This window comes from Macrobrachium nipponense, chromosome 45 (genome assembly GCF_015104395.2).
Source record: "Macrobrachium nipponense isolate FS-2020 chromosome 45, ASM1510439v2, whole genome shotgun sequence".
Taxonomy (NCBI): Eukaryota; Metazoa; Arthropoda; class Malacostraca; order Decapoda; family Palaemonidae; genus Macrobrachium; species Macrobrachium nipponense.
In genome coordinates, this window is record NC_061105.1 from 21,881,307 (window position 1) to 21,893,806 (window position 12,500).

The 12,500-nt window shown below is 37.1% G+C and overlaps 1 protein-coding gene across 1 annotated transcript in view; it reads right to left on the bottom strand.

The window, feature by feature from the left end:
• LOC135214193 (uncharacterized) overlaps positions 1 to 12,500 on the bottom strand; it is a 663,437-nt gene that overhangs the window by 380,677 nt on the left and 270,260 nt on the right. The gene's annotated exons all lie outside the window — the stretch shown is intronic.

A 12,500-nucleotide genomic window follows, 5' to 3' on the forward strand; every position in this document is an offset into this window, starting at 1 on the left:
TGCGTACCATCTGTTTCCTGATATTTGCAGATGTACTGGTCACACATTTAACAGTAGATATTATTAATATTATTTTTTCTTTTTTCTATCACAGTCCTCCAATTCGACTGGGTGGTATATAAAGTGTGGGGTTCCGGGTTGCATCCTGCCTCGTTAGGAGTCCATAACTCTTCTCACTGTGTGTGCTCTTTCTAGGATTACACTCTTCTGCATGAGTCCTGGAGTTACTTCAGCCTCTAGTTTTTCCAGATACCTTTTCAGGGATCTTGGGATCGTGCCTAGTGTTCCTATGATTATGGGTACAATTTCCACTGGCATATCAAATATCCTTCTTATTTCTATTTTCACGTCATGTTTCCCTTTCTTTCTTTCTTTATTATAATAATAATAAGTACGGTGTACAAAAGGTATAACAATCGTCCACCAGTAACGCATATTTCTGAAGCCACAATTACAACTGATAATAAACAATATGGGGAACAAAAGTAAATAAAAAAAACAGCTCTTACAGATGTCGAAATGGCCCCGCGCAATAAATTTTGCTGAAAAGGAGAGAGAGAGAGAGAGAGAGAGAGAGAGAGAGAGAGAGAGAGAGAGAGAGAAATGAAATTTCAATAAGCTCACTCAACCATATTTCAGGACAGACGAGTGTCATCGCGCCGTTTGCCTACTAAAGAGACCTTTTTGGATATCACACATGAAAAACATTTGGGATGAAGTTTTGTTCTCTCCTTTTCCCTAGAAAATAGTTTTGAATCGGCCATGGAACACGCGTTGTTTATTATATATCTCAGGGAATAGGATCTAAGTTAATAGGAATGTATATGAACAGTACTTGACGAGTTAATAGAAGTAATAGTTGTACTACATCTGTTACCAGCGTTTGACCCACGAATAAAAACATTTCTTTATTACACAAATCGTACATATTAGTTGTAATATAAGGAACTTCAGCTTTCAGGTCTCTCATCCACCAGGTTAGAAATTCGTGATTAACTTGTATCTGGAGTCCCACAAGGCAGTGTTCTTGGTCCACAGTTATTTTTAGTGTATACAAGTGATATGGTTGTTGGCCTGGAAACAAGATTGTTCAGTATACCGATGATGCAACATTTGTGTGTGTGGTAGAGTCACCACTTATGAGAAATGGAGCTGCCCTCAGCCTCAATCGGGACATGGACGGAATCAGTCTAAGGCTGACCTACAGCAAAACAAAAGCACTACTGATTAGTAAATCTCGTACAGATTTTCCACTCCCATCTTAGGTATAGTTAGTGAGGCCTCATATATTTATAATAGTGATAAAACCAATATAACTTGTTTGAGGTCATTTGTGCTTCCTTTACTGGAATACTGTTCTCAGGTGTAAGTGACTGCTTCTACCAGAGATTTATCTCTTTTGATAGCGTGGTTCGTGGTGGTGGGTTTCTGTTTTCTAATAGTAGCTGGTAGGTCTTGAACCATCGACGAATGGTCTCTTTTCTAACAGTTTTTCATAAGTTGCATTTTAACAGATCTATCTCATTCACAATTGATCCCTGATCTCTTTTTATCTGTCGTGAGTAACCAGATTCGCTGAACGGCAGAATATAGAGTAAATGTGCCTCTCTTTCGATCTTCTCTGATCCAGAGGTACTTTATTCCTCTCACCGTTGGGCTGTGGAACAGCTCCCCAAAGGAAGTCGTACATTTGGTACCATCACAAGATCATGCGAAGATGCAATGGATTACTGCTATAATACAATGCTCCTTTTATTATGGTAATTCACTTACATTTTCATTTATTTATTTATTTACTTATTTACCTATTTAATGGTTAATGTATGTTTTCCTAATAACTGATCTCCTCTTTCTGTATTTCCCATTACCATATGTTACTTCTATCGAATGAACACCATATTCTTTGGAAGCTTGAATTTTAAGTCAATGGACCCTGTGGTGGGCTTGTGCCACATGAATAAGGTTCATCTTCTGAATAATAATAATAATAATAATAATATTAATAATAATAATAATAATAATAAGCTGTATGGTAAGAGCATCAAGGAAATAGATACCCTAATCCAGACTGTAAGGATTGTATCTGGAGACATCAGGATGGAGTTTGGAATAGAAAATGCGCCTTAGTCAACATACAAAAGGCAAAGTAACGAGAACTGAGGGATAAGCTACCAGATGGGAGCAACATCAAACACATAGATGAGACAGGATACAAATACCTGGGAATAATGGAAGGAGGAGATATAAAACACCAAGAGATGAAGGACACGATCAGGAAAGAATATATGCAGAGACTCAAGGCGATACTCAAGTCAAAACTCAACGCCGGAAATATGATAAAAGCCATAAACACATGGGCAGTGCCAGTAATCAGATACAGCGCAGGAATAGTGGGATGGACGAAGGCAGAACTCCGCAGCATAGATCAGAAAACCAGGAAACAAATGACAATACACAAAGCACTACACCCAAGAGCAAATACGGACAGACTATACATAACACGAAAGGAAGGAGGGAGAGGACTACTAAGTATAGAGGACTGCGTCAACATCGAAAACAGAGCACTGGGGCAATATCTGAAAACCAGTGAAGACGAGTGGCTAAAGAGTGCATGGGAAGAAGGACTAATAAAAGTAGACGAAGACCCAGAAATATACAGAGACAGGAGAAAGACAGAAAGAACAGAGGACTGGCACAACAAACCAATGCACGGACAATACATGAGACAGACTAAAGAACTGGCCAGCGATGACAATTGGCAATGGCTACAGAGGGGAGAGCTAAAGAAGGAAACTGAAGGAATGATAACAGCGGCACAAGATCAGGCCCTAAGAACCAGATAGGTTCAAAGTATGATAGACGGAAATAACATCTCTCCCATATGTAGGAAGTGCAATACGAAAAATGAAACCATAAACCACATAGCAAGTGAATGCCCGGCACTTGCACAGAACCAGTACAAAAAGAGGCATGATTCAGTGGCAAAAGCCCTCCACTGGAGCCTGTACAAGAAACATCAGCTACCTTGCAGTAATAAGTGGGTACGAGCACCAACCTGAGGGAGTGATAGAAAACGATCAGGTAACAAAGACGAAATCTCTGGGACTATGGTATCAGAACGGATAGGGTGATACGTTGCATAAACAGGACCAGACGTGACGTTGATTGACAAAGTCAAGAAGAAAGTATCACTCATTGATGTCGCAATACCATGGGACACCAGAGTTCTTGAAGAAAGAAAGAGAGGGAAAAAATGGATAAGTATCAAGATCTGAAAATAGAAATAAGAAGGATATGGGATATGCCAGTGGAAATCGTACCTATAAATCATAGGAGCACTAGGCACGATCCCAAGATCCCTGAAAAGGAATCTGGAAAAACTAGAGGCTGAAGTAGCTCCGGGCCTCATGCAGAAGAGTGTGATCCTAGAAACGGCACACATAGTAAGAAAAGTGATGGACTCCTAAGGAGGCAGGATGCAACCCGGAATCCCACACTATAAATACCACCCAGTCGAATTGAAGGACTGTGATAGAGCAAAAAAAAAAAAAAAAAAAAAAAAAAAAAAAAAAATAATAATAATAATAATAATAATAATATAATAATAATAATAATAATAATAATAATAATAATAATAAAATAAATGTTAAAAAATCCACAATTATATATTAAACTACGTATTTCTATGTAAAGTCTTTGTTTTATTTTTACATAAAAATATATTTTAATATATAATTGTGGATTTTTTAACAATTTGCTTTCACGAGACTGTGAAGTTCTTATAATAATAATAATAATAATAATAATAATAATAATAATAATAATATAATAATAATAACAATAATAATAATAACAACACATTTATTAACTTTAATGGTGATATTAAACTCTTTATGTCAATACTGCTCAAGTGATTCTACTTCACACATTATGTCATAATAATAATAATAATAGGTATATCCTAATACTGCTTTCTATGTAAGCAACTCCATAACAATAATTAATCTGACTTCCTGGGCTTGGCAGTCACCTGATAACACTGAAGGTTATCGTGAAAGGCGGAAGCTCATATGCATTCGAGAGGATACAATTCATATACATACGCAATCAGAAAGAAGATAAGAAGCCAGCTCAAGAAATAAATAAATAAATAAATAAATAAAAATAATAAAGAATAAATAAAATATGCGCCGAAGTTTCTTTTGCGCAATCAAGTTCTCTGTACAAAGTATAATGCTGTATAATGCTGTATAAAACCATCCGCTGCGACCAGTAGCGCTTCAGTTGCTTCCTAGAAACGGTAGAGTGAGGGTACGTCCAACGCCTCCGGAAAGCACTGCCAGATGCACAATCCATGGCCCTTTAACCTTAAATGAAATAAAAACTACTGATGCTAGAGGGTTGTAATTTGATATGTTTGATGACTGGAGGGTGGATGATCTACAAACCAATTTGCAGCCCTCTAGCCTCTTGTTTTTCCGTGCCACTCACTTCCAAGAGCGTGACAGTGTTCAGCCTTACAAGTTTGTTTTCCTTACTGAAACAAAGGTGAAACACTCATCTTAGCAGGAGGCTAAAGTACTACTTTAATGTGACGTGAACTACTGAAGTCTTTTTCCCGATTATTATATTGCTGTTTACATAAGAATACATATCTCTGTTTTTTTTTTTTTTTTTCATTCACTTAATACTCGTACTTTCTATTCTATCATTCTTTTTACTCTCCGGTGTGAAAACATGTTTCAAGCTAATAACCTTTTTGTCTTGTATAATAATAATAATAATAATAATAAATAATAATAATAATAATAATAATAATAATAATAACAACAAATATTTCACAAAATCCACGAGGAGATATAGTAGATTAAACAGCAAGCCACAGCTTACATCACAAATTACGCCAATAAGTCTCAATTTCTGCAGAAAAAAACAATCCTACTTCACAATAAAGTAAAGAATAAAAAAAAATCCATCCGCGAACAATTAACGAAACTGCTGTGAATTTCAAAGTCGAAGAATAATATCCAGTTACGAGTAAGATCGCCACGATCTAAATGACCCGTTTCATATATAACACAATTTACAACCAAGATCATAAGTACTACTACAATGTATGTATACATGTTAAGTGTGTGCGTATATGTATTTATACATACAAACATACATAATACATAGATATATATATATATATATATATATATATATATATATATATATATATATAATAATATATAAATAAATCACAGTCACTCGTAGAATAAACGGCACAAGTCCACAATCTGGTGTAGAAACCGTGAATGAGAAAGCATTACATACCTCCCGCTATCAATACTGAGGAAACTGTAATGAATAAATAACGACCACAGCATGAATCACAGGCACCAATAAAAATTCAAAGCCAAGAGCAAACTCCCTAATCACAAAATCAATCACAGAAATTTTCACCTCGTCAGGTCTACCGACATCAGTCGAGAGAGAGAGAGAGAGAGAGAGAGAGAGAGAGAGAGAGAGAGAGAAGGGGAGGGTGGTTTTAAGCCCTTCTTGCACCGAGAGTAGCAACAAGTTCGATTTGCTCAGGAATGAGGAAAGAAAAATTATTCATAAAAAGGAATTCCTTCCTCCATTCATTCATCCTGTTATCAGGTATGTCGTCGCTCGGGCGAACTCTCGGTAGGAAATTTGTTTTATTCATATTCTAGACTGATTTGAAATATAATAATTGAAGTCTTGAAATACTGAAATGGCAGTAAATTAAAACTTATTCTATTAAGATAATCTGCACACATCCCTCTCTAGCAAACGCGTTTGCTTGTATGAAAATACGAACAAAAGCATTTCATGATGACGCAGAATATAACAGGTTAAAACAGAGAAATCCATAAATAGCTAAATACTACATTACTAAATGAAAAGAAAGAGTTCAATATATAGACAAACATTTTGCCATTAAAAAGTATTCATTAAGTCATTCCAAAGACCCGCAAATTGTCTGGCATTGATTTAAACCGATTAAATTAAAGGTCAACGTGAACTAAAAACAATAACAAAAAGAAATCGATAAACGATTGAAGAATTCCACTAAATCGCAAGACTGAAGTGGGAAGAGGTTTTGAACGAGGAGGAGGAGGAGGAGGAGGAGGAGGATGGCTTTAATATCCGCTTTAACATCCACGAAGTGTCAGAGAATGTTCAAGACAGACATGAATGGCCACTGGTATAGCAGGACTCTTTACACTTCTGATGAACTATCTATGCAGGTGGATGACAGATAGATAGATAGAATATAGAATTTCGGCCAAAAGCCAAGCGCTGGAACCTATGAGGTCGCTCAGCGCTGAAAGGGAAACTGACATTAAGAAGGTCTGAAAGGTGTAACATGAGGAAAACCTCGCCGTAATACTGTGAAAAAAATTGGTGAGATGAGGAAAGTCAGATGGTAGAATGAGAATATGAACGGAGGTAAAAAGTAATGAAAGGGGTTGCAGGTAGGGGCTGATGGGACGCTGCAAAGGCCCTCAAGTAATGCCCACAGAGCATCACGTGAGGTGCACTGACGGTACTATCGCCCTAAGAGCCGGGTGGATGAAGCAGAGAACTTGGTGTGAATTTTCTACACAGGGGTTATTCCACGATTCTGCTTCTAAAGTAGAAACGTGACGGTGACGCCTGTCCTTCCTATCTCCTTCTTTGGTCACACGGCTGAACGTTACAAATCCTACTGTTTATGTTAATGTACCCGAATGCTAAATGAGAGAAGGAAATTATAAATTCTTTTTAAGATGTTCCGAGCTGGAAGTGTTACGAATTGATCTAACTGCAATTTTCCTTCTAGATACCTTCACTGAAGTTTTCTCTGCCACGCAGTATACAAGAACATTATAAATTTCTCGTTTTCACGAGCTATTTATCTAAATAACCGATAAACGAATAAGAGAGTTAGGCAAAATTGCCATCTTCCTCTGGTAAGAGTCCTTGTTGATTTATTGGCTGACTAATATTGTTCTAGGATGACGCCCTTCCCAATAATATAATAATAATAATAACACCACAAACCTTTCCCTCTCTTTATCTCGCTTCATCCTTCAAGGTTCAACATAACTCTCTCTCTCTCTCTCTCTCTCTTCTGAGACGATCCTATCTTCCAATTGCATGAACCGCCTTTAAAGTAGTGAAGGTCCCTTCCTAATGGGGCTCTCCACTCCGCACCTCGACATATCTGACCTGGTTTCTCACTCCACTGCAATCGACGTCGTTTATGAGAGAGAGAGAGAGAGAGAGAGAGAGAGAGAGAGAGAGAGAGAGAGAGAGAGAGAGAGAGAAACTTCTGCATATACAGGGTGTCCATAAAGTCATGGTGTAATTTAAAATACTTGTACCTTCGCAAGTATAAATGATAGAATTGGTCTGTAAAAAGGATAAGGAAGCTTGATGTGAACAGTTTTTTTGTTCTGAAGCTTTATTTATCATTTGTTTGATCAAATATTTTTAACAAATTCCGAAACTTTAAAAAATTACTTCTTTTTCAGAACTGCCGTTGACCTATGGCTTCACTAGAAGGGAGAGCCAACTGCGTTCTTTGGTTGGCGGAGCTAAAATGTACTTTCGCTATCCAAATGAGGTTTACAACCCAGTAACAAAAACAAGGGAACAAAAATCCACCACACAGGTAACTGCATAGCCTTGTGGATGAAGAAATTTATGGAAACAGGTTCTGTTACTGATAAACTACTGTGTGGTAGACCATGTGTTGATGAAGGAACCGTAACATTTGATAGAAATGCGCTCTCTCTCTCTCTCTCTCTCTCTCTCTCTCTCTCTCTCTCTCTCTCTCTCTCTCTCGTTTCAGTAAGATTCTTTCTTTTACAGTAAAAGAGTTTTCTTTACAGTAAATTTTCATGTGTATGCACGCTTATATAGGCATGTTTAAACATATGCAAAAGTAAGTTGTAAATGTGGTTAAACTTATATGTTTTTGTTTATACAACTAGAGATACGCCTAGCGAAATTCATAACGAAAGTTTCCCTGTAAATGATTGCATTAAAACTTGCCGTAGTCAAGTTCGGGGTCAGCCTCCTTCATCAAAGGACCCCACACAAGCAGTCAATAAAAACAAACAAATAAAAAAAGGGGGGAATCTTTTTCCAAGCTTCGGGACAACACGAAACGCCACTAAAGCTTCGAATTACAGTCCCGACTCTCTCTCGTATATTACAATGGGTTTTGACCTTAGGGGTCAATTAATACAAACCTAGGTCAAGACAACTCTCACCGACGTTGTGGCCTGGTTCAAAATTCTTGGGAGTGGCAGAACGATTGTAAACCCACTGGCAGCAAATTTCTTAAGACAAGTAGCACTTCATGAGAGAGAGAGAGAGAGAGAGAGAGAGAGAGAGAGAGAGAGAGAGAGAGAGAGAGAGAGAGAGAGACGTAAGTGTTAATATTAAGATAGACTCGGCAACCCTATACCATCTCCATCTCAGGCTCGGCAACTCGATCAGCATCAAAGTGAAGGTACAAATGACCTTAACAGTCAATTACATTACACACCTTGGCTCAGCGACATTGGTATGACTATTTATGCAGAAATACATCACGTGAATTTGTATATATATCTAGGAGTTAGTAAATTACGTAATATTGGATAGATTAGAGATTACATGGAGCTGAACTAACAAAACTTTGATGGAATGACAAAAACGTCTTTATAGTATCAATCCATAAATATATATCATTTCGGCCAAAGTTACTTTTATATACATAAAAGTATGCTTCATATTCTAAACTGGTGGACAGACCACGCCTTCCTTAATAAAAGTGATGGCAAATGTTCCCAGGCAGACTAAGAGATTTCTAAGCAAATCATATTCTCAGTAGTAAATACCAGCAACCAACATACGTTATATAAAGAATACATTATCACTCAGTGATAGAGTACCCTTCCGGATTTCATCAGGCTTTAGTTATTGGACGAGGTTGCTAGCTTCCAGCACTGTCCCATCGATGTTCAAGTGTGTTACAATAATTAATATCATATATATATATATATATATATATATATATATATATATATATATATATATATTTATATATATAGATATATATACTGCTTTCATCGGGTTTGCCTTTATTCTGAATTTCCAACCTTCCATTGGATTAAAAGGGTGACTGAGAGGTATGCTTGCCATTTGCTCTAGGGGAAGAGACTCAGCCCACCCTGGGTTCCACAACTCTTCGCTTATCTGCCTCGTAACAAATGCATTTTTATTGCAGAACTTATCTATGTCCAGGTTATATTATTCACTACTGCCACACCACTTTTAAAACTGACTGAAGAGGCTTCATAGTAAAAGGTGGATCATCCGCTACTTCTTAGGGGACAATTTGGTTCTTATCACTCCAAGATGTTCTAACTGGTCTCACTCCAATTCTCACCTATAATTTAAAAAAAAAAAAAAATGTTTAACCCTCAGACGTTCTACACTGCTCCCCCTGTTCATGAGCAGACACTGCCACTTCCCTGGACAATAATGTTGAGAAATGTAACGACAAGGATTGGTAATAAATTAAAATTTGGTGAAGGGATTCATCAACTTGTTGAGATGGTCTATTCATGTGGAGATAACTTAGAAAGAATATCTGAATTATGCAGTTCATGCTTCTCCTACAACTTCAGCTATTTCTTTCTACAGACTATTGACAATAATGTTACTGATTATATCACGCCTAATCCAAGGAGATAATTCCCTCAATAAATCAATTCCAGCTAAACCTATCTTTGCAGTGATTCCATTAGCGCTGACGTTTTCATTTTAAAGTGTCTTAATAAGTGGTGCCACTTCAGAGTCTGTGAATTCATTCATAAGCACAATCAGGTCCTCTGCGACTTATGGTAGATCAACCCGATTGTTCCCTGGCAAAAATGTTCCGATTGGTGTTGCCTTCCTTCCTAATCTAACGTTATCGTGGACCATCCTTCCTTTTGATGAGTATTTTTCCATTTTTCTTCTTACCCATGCCTACTTGACTGATATTTTCTATGGGCTACCGTAACACCAGCGCATCTTCATGAATAGTTGTCTTCGTCAACACCAGCTTGTTTGTCCAAATAATCTCTCATGGGTCTTCTTGATGTTACTTCAACTTCACTCTTTAGACTTGAGGACTTGGCATTTTATGCTTTATTTGTATCCCAAGTCTGGTCCAACAGTCAAGGTTTCCATCATGTTATTCCATATTGATATATCGTTTCGATGTTTAACCAGTCCACTTTAATTACCTAACCCTCAGATATGATTTCTGTAACTGAAAATCTTTTTTAACAATGTGAAGTCTTCATGAAACTCTGCTGTATTGGACCTAGATACTCATCCAAATTTTTTTATAGAGTGCTGTTAATTTACTTAAAACACAAACGTGCACATTCATACATACAAGTATACATACATATATATATATACATATATATATAAATATATATATACACACACACATATATATATATATATATATATATATATATATATATTATATATATATAATATATATATATATATATATATATGTAACATATATGACACCATGCATGCAGACCCACTAAGTGGAAGCAAGTAAACACAAATATGAGCATTTAGATAAGCATAAAACTCTTAATACAAGTATTCTCTTTATAAACTGTGCCTCCTAGGCATCGTTGCACTATTAACAGAGAATAATATTGCAGAGTCTGCAGTCCATTCTGTTTACTTTCCTGGGAAGAAGGAAACACTATCGGTTGTGCTTGGTTCCTTCGGCGTGATGAAACATCGTTTGCTTCCATCAAGGCCAGCTTCATTTCAAACGTTTGTTAGTTTCACGAGAGAGAGAGAGAGAGAGAGAGAGAGAGAGAGAGAGAGAGAGAGAGAGCACTAGTTATTTCTATAGCTGGAAAATAATTAAACGATAACGAGCAAGAGGATAGAGAAAATCATAATGCTTAAATTCATGTAAAACGTCTCTCTCTCTCTCTCTCTCTCTCTCTCTCTCTCTCTCTCTCTCTTCTCTCTCTCTCTCTTTTGTAAAACTAAAAGCACATGCAAGTGTAATAATATATATATATATATAATATATATATATATATATATATATATATATATAATATATAATATATATATATATAGAATCAGCCACACTGTTGCATGAATTTAAGGATAATAATTTTCTTCTATCCTCATTTTGCCAGGTTTATCGTATATAATATTTTCCATACATGAACATATATACATACATACACGACATACACACACATATACATTACTATATATATATATATATATAAATTCATCATCAGTATATCACACATACGTGTATATAATATATATATGTGTGTTTGTCTATGTATGTATGTATGTATGTAAGTATACAATTATGGGTATACACTCTGGATCCTCTTTATTTCAGCAAAACGTCAAGTTTTCAGGGCACATTCTTGAACTAATAATGTAAAATTCAAATTTTGAAATGGAACAGCGAGAAGTAGAGAACGACCTTTAAGTTAGGACCCAGTCAAGAATTTTTCCCTTCAGCATTGGGTCGGAACGGAGAAATATTGAACTTGGGCAGATTTTTTCCTTTGGTACTTCCTACCACCGCCACGAAAGGATGGAAAACACATCCCGATGGAAAACATCCTGATGATTCTCCCGACTTGTATGATGATTTATGAAGTGTCATCTCACCATCAGGGTTAGCTACTGACCAATGTCAAATCCCCAGACAGGCCACCCACACTTCAGGGATTTGCGCCCCCATTGTAATTTAGCAAAAGTCAATACATTGAGAACTTTCTGCCAATTCACACATCTCAAGGGAGGTCTCCCTAGCTTAACTCCAACCGGCTACCTGACTTGCCCCCTTTTGTGTTTGTTCTATTGTTCTCCTTATGTTTGGACCTTCTCTGCCAGAGTTCAAATGTTCTTTCAGGTCTTCCTTGGAAGATTAGTGCCGAGCTGAAAGACAGAGACGAATTACCCCCTCAAGGAATTCGATCATGTTTTAAGAGCAACAATATTCAGTTACCAAACTCAGGTATATATGCAGCCTACCCAAGTCTATCACATCCCACTTGTTCTCGCACTTGCCCTAGCCTGTAATACGTGGCACGTCGACCTTGCCACGTACTACAGTACTTCTACCTGTAAGCGGCCCTATATCTGGTCACTCAACCCACAGCTCTCCTCAACCACTGTCTTGAAGCTGACAACAGCTAGAACTTTCAAGTAACCAAAACTGCACATTGAGATTCTGCCTGCGAGTCCTCTTGCCAATTGCCTACATGCTTGGTTCTTGATTCCTTTGGTAAACCCCTGCAAGTGACCCAAGTCCTTCGGCTGACGCCCTGATATAATTTCACACCCGTCACGCCCTGGATTTAAAGTGTTTGTTCTGTCGACCCTCCACCTCTGTTCCTAGTACTCATTCCAATTTTCAGCTGTTTTTTTCCCTGTGATTCCCATTCCTG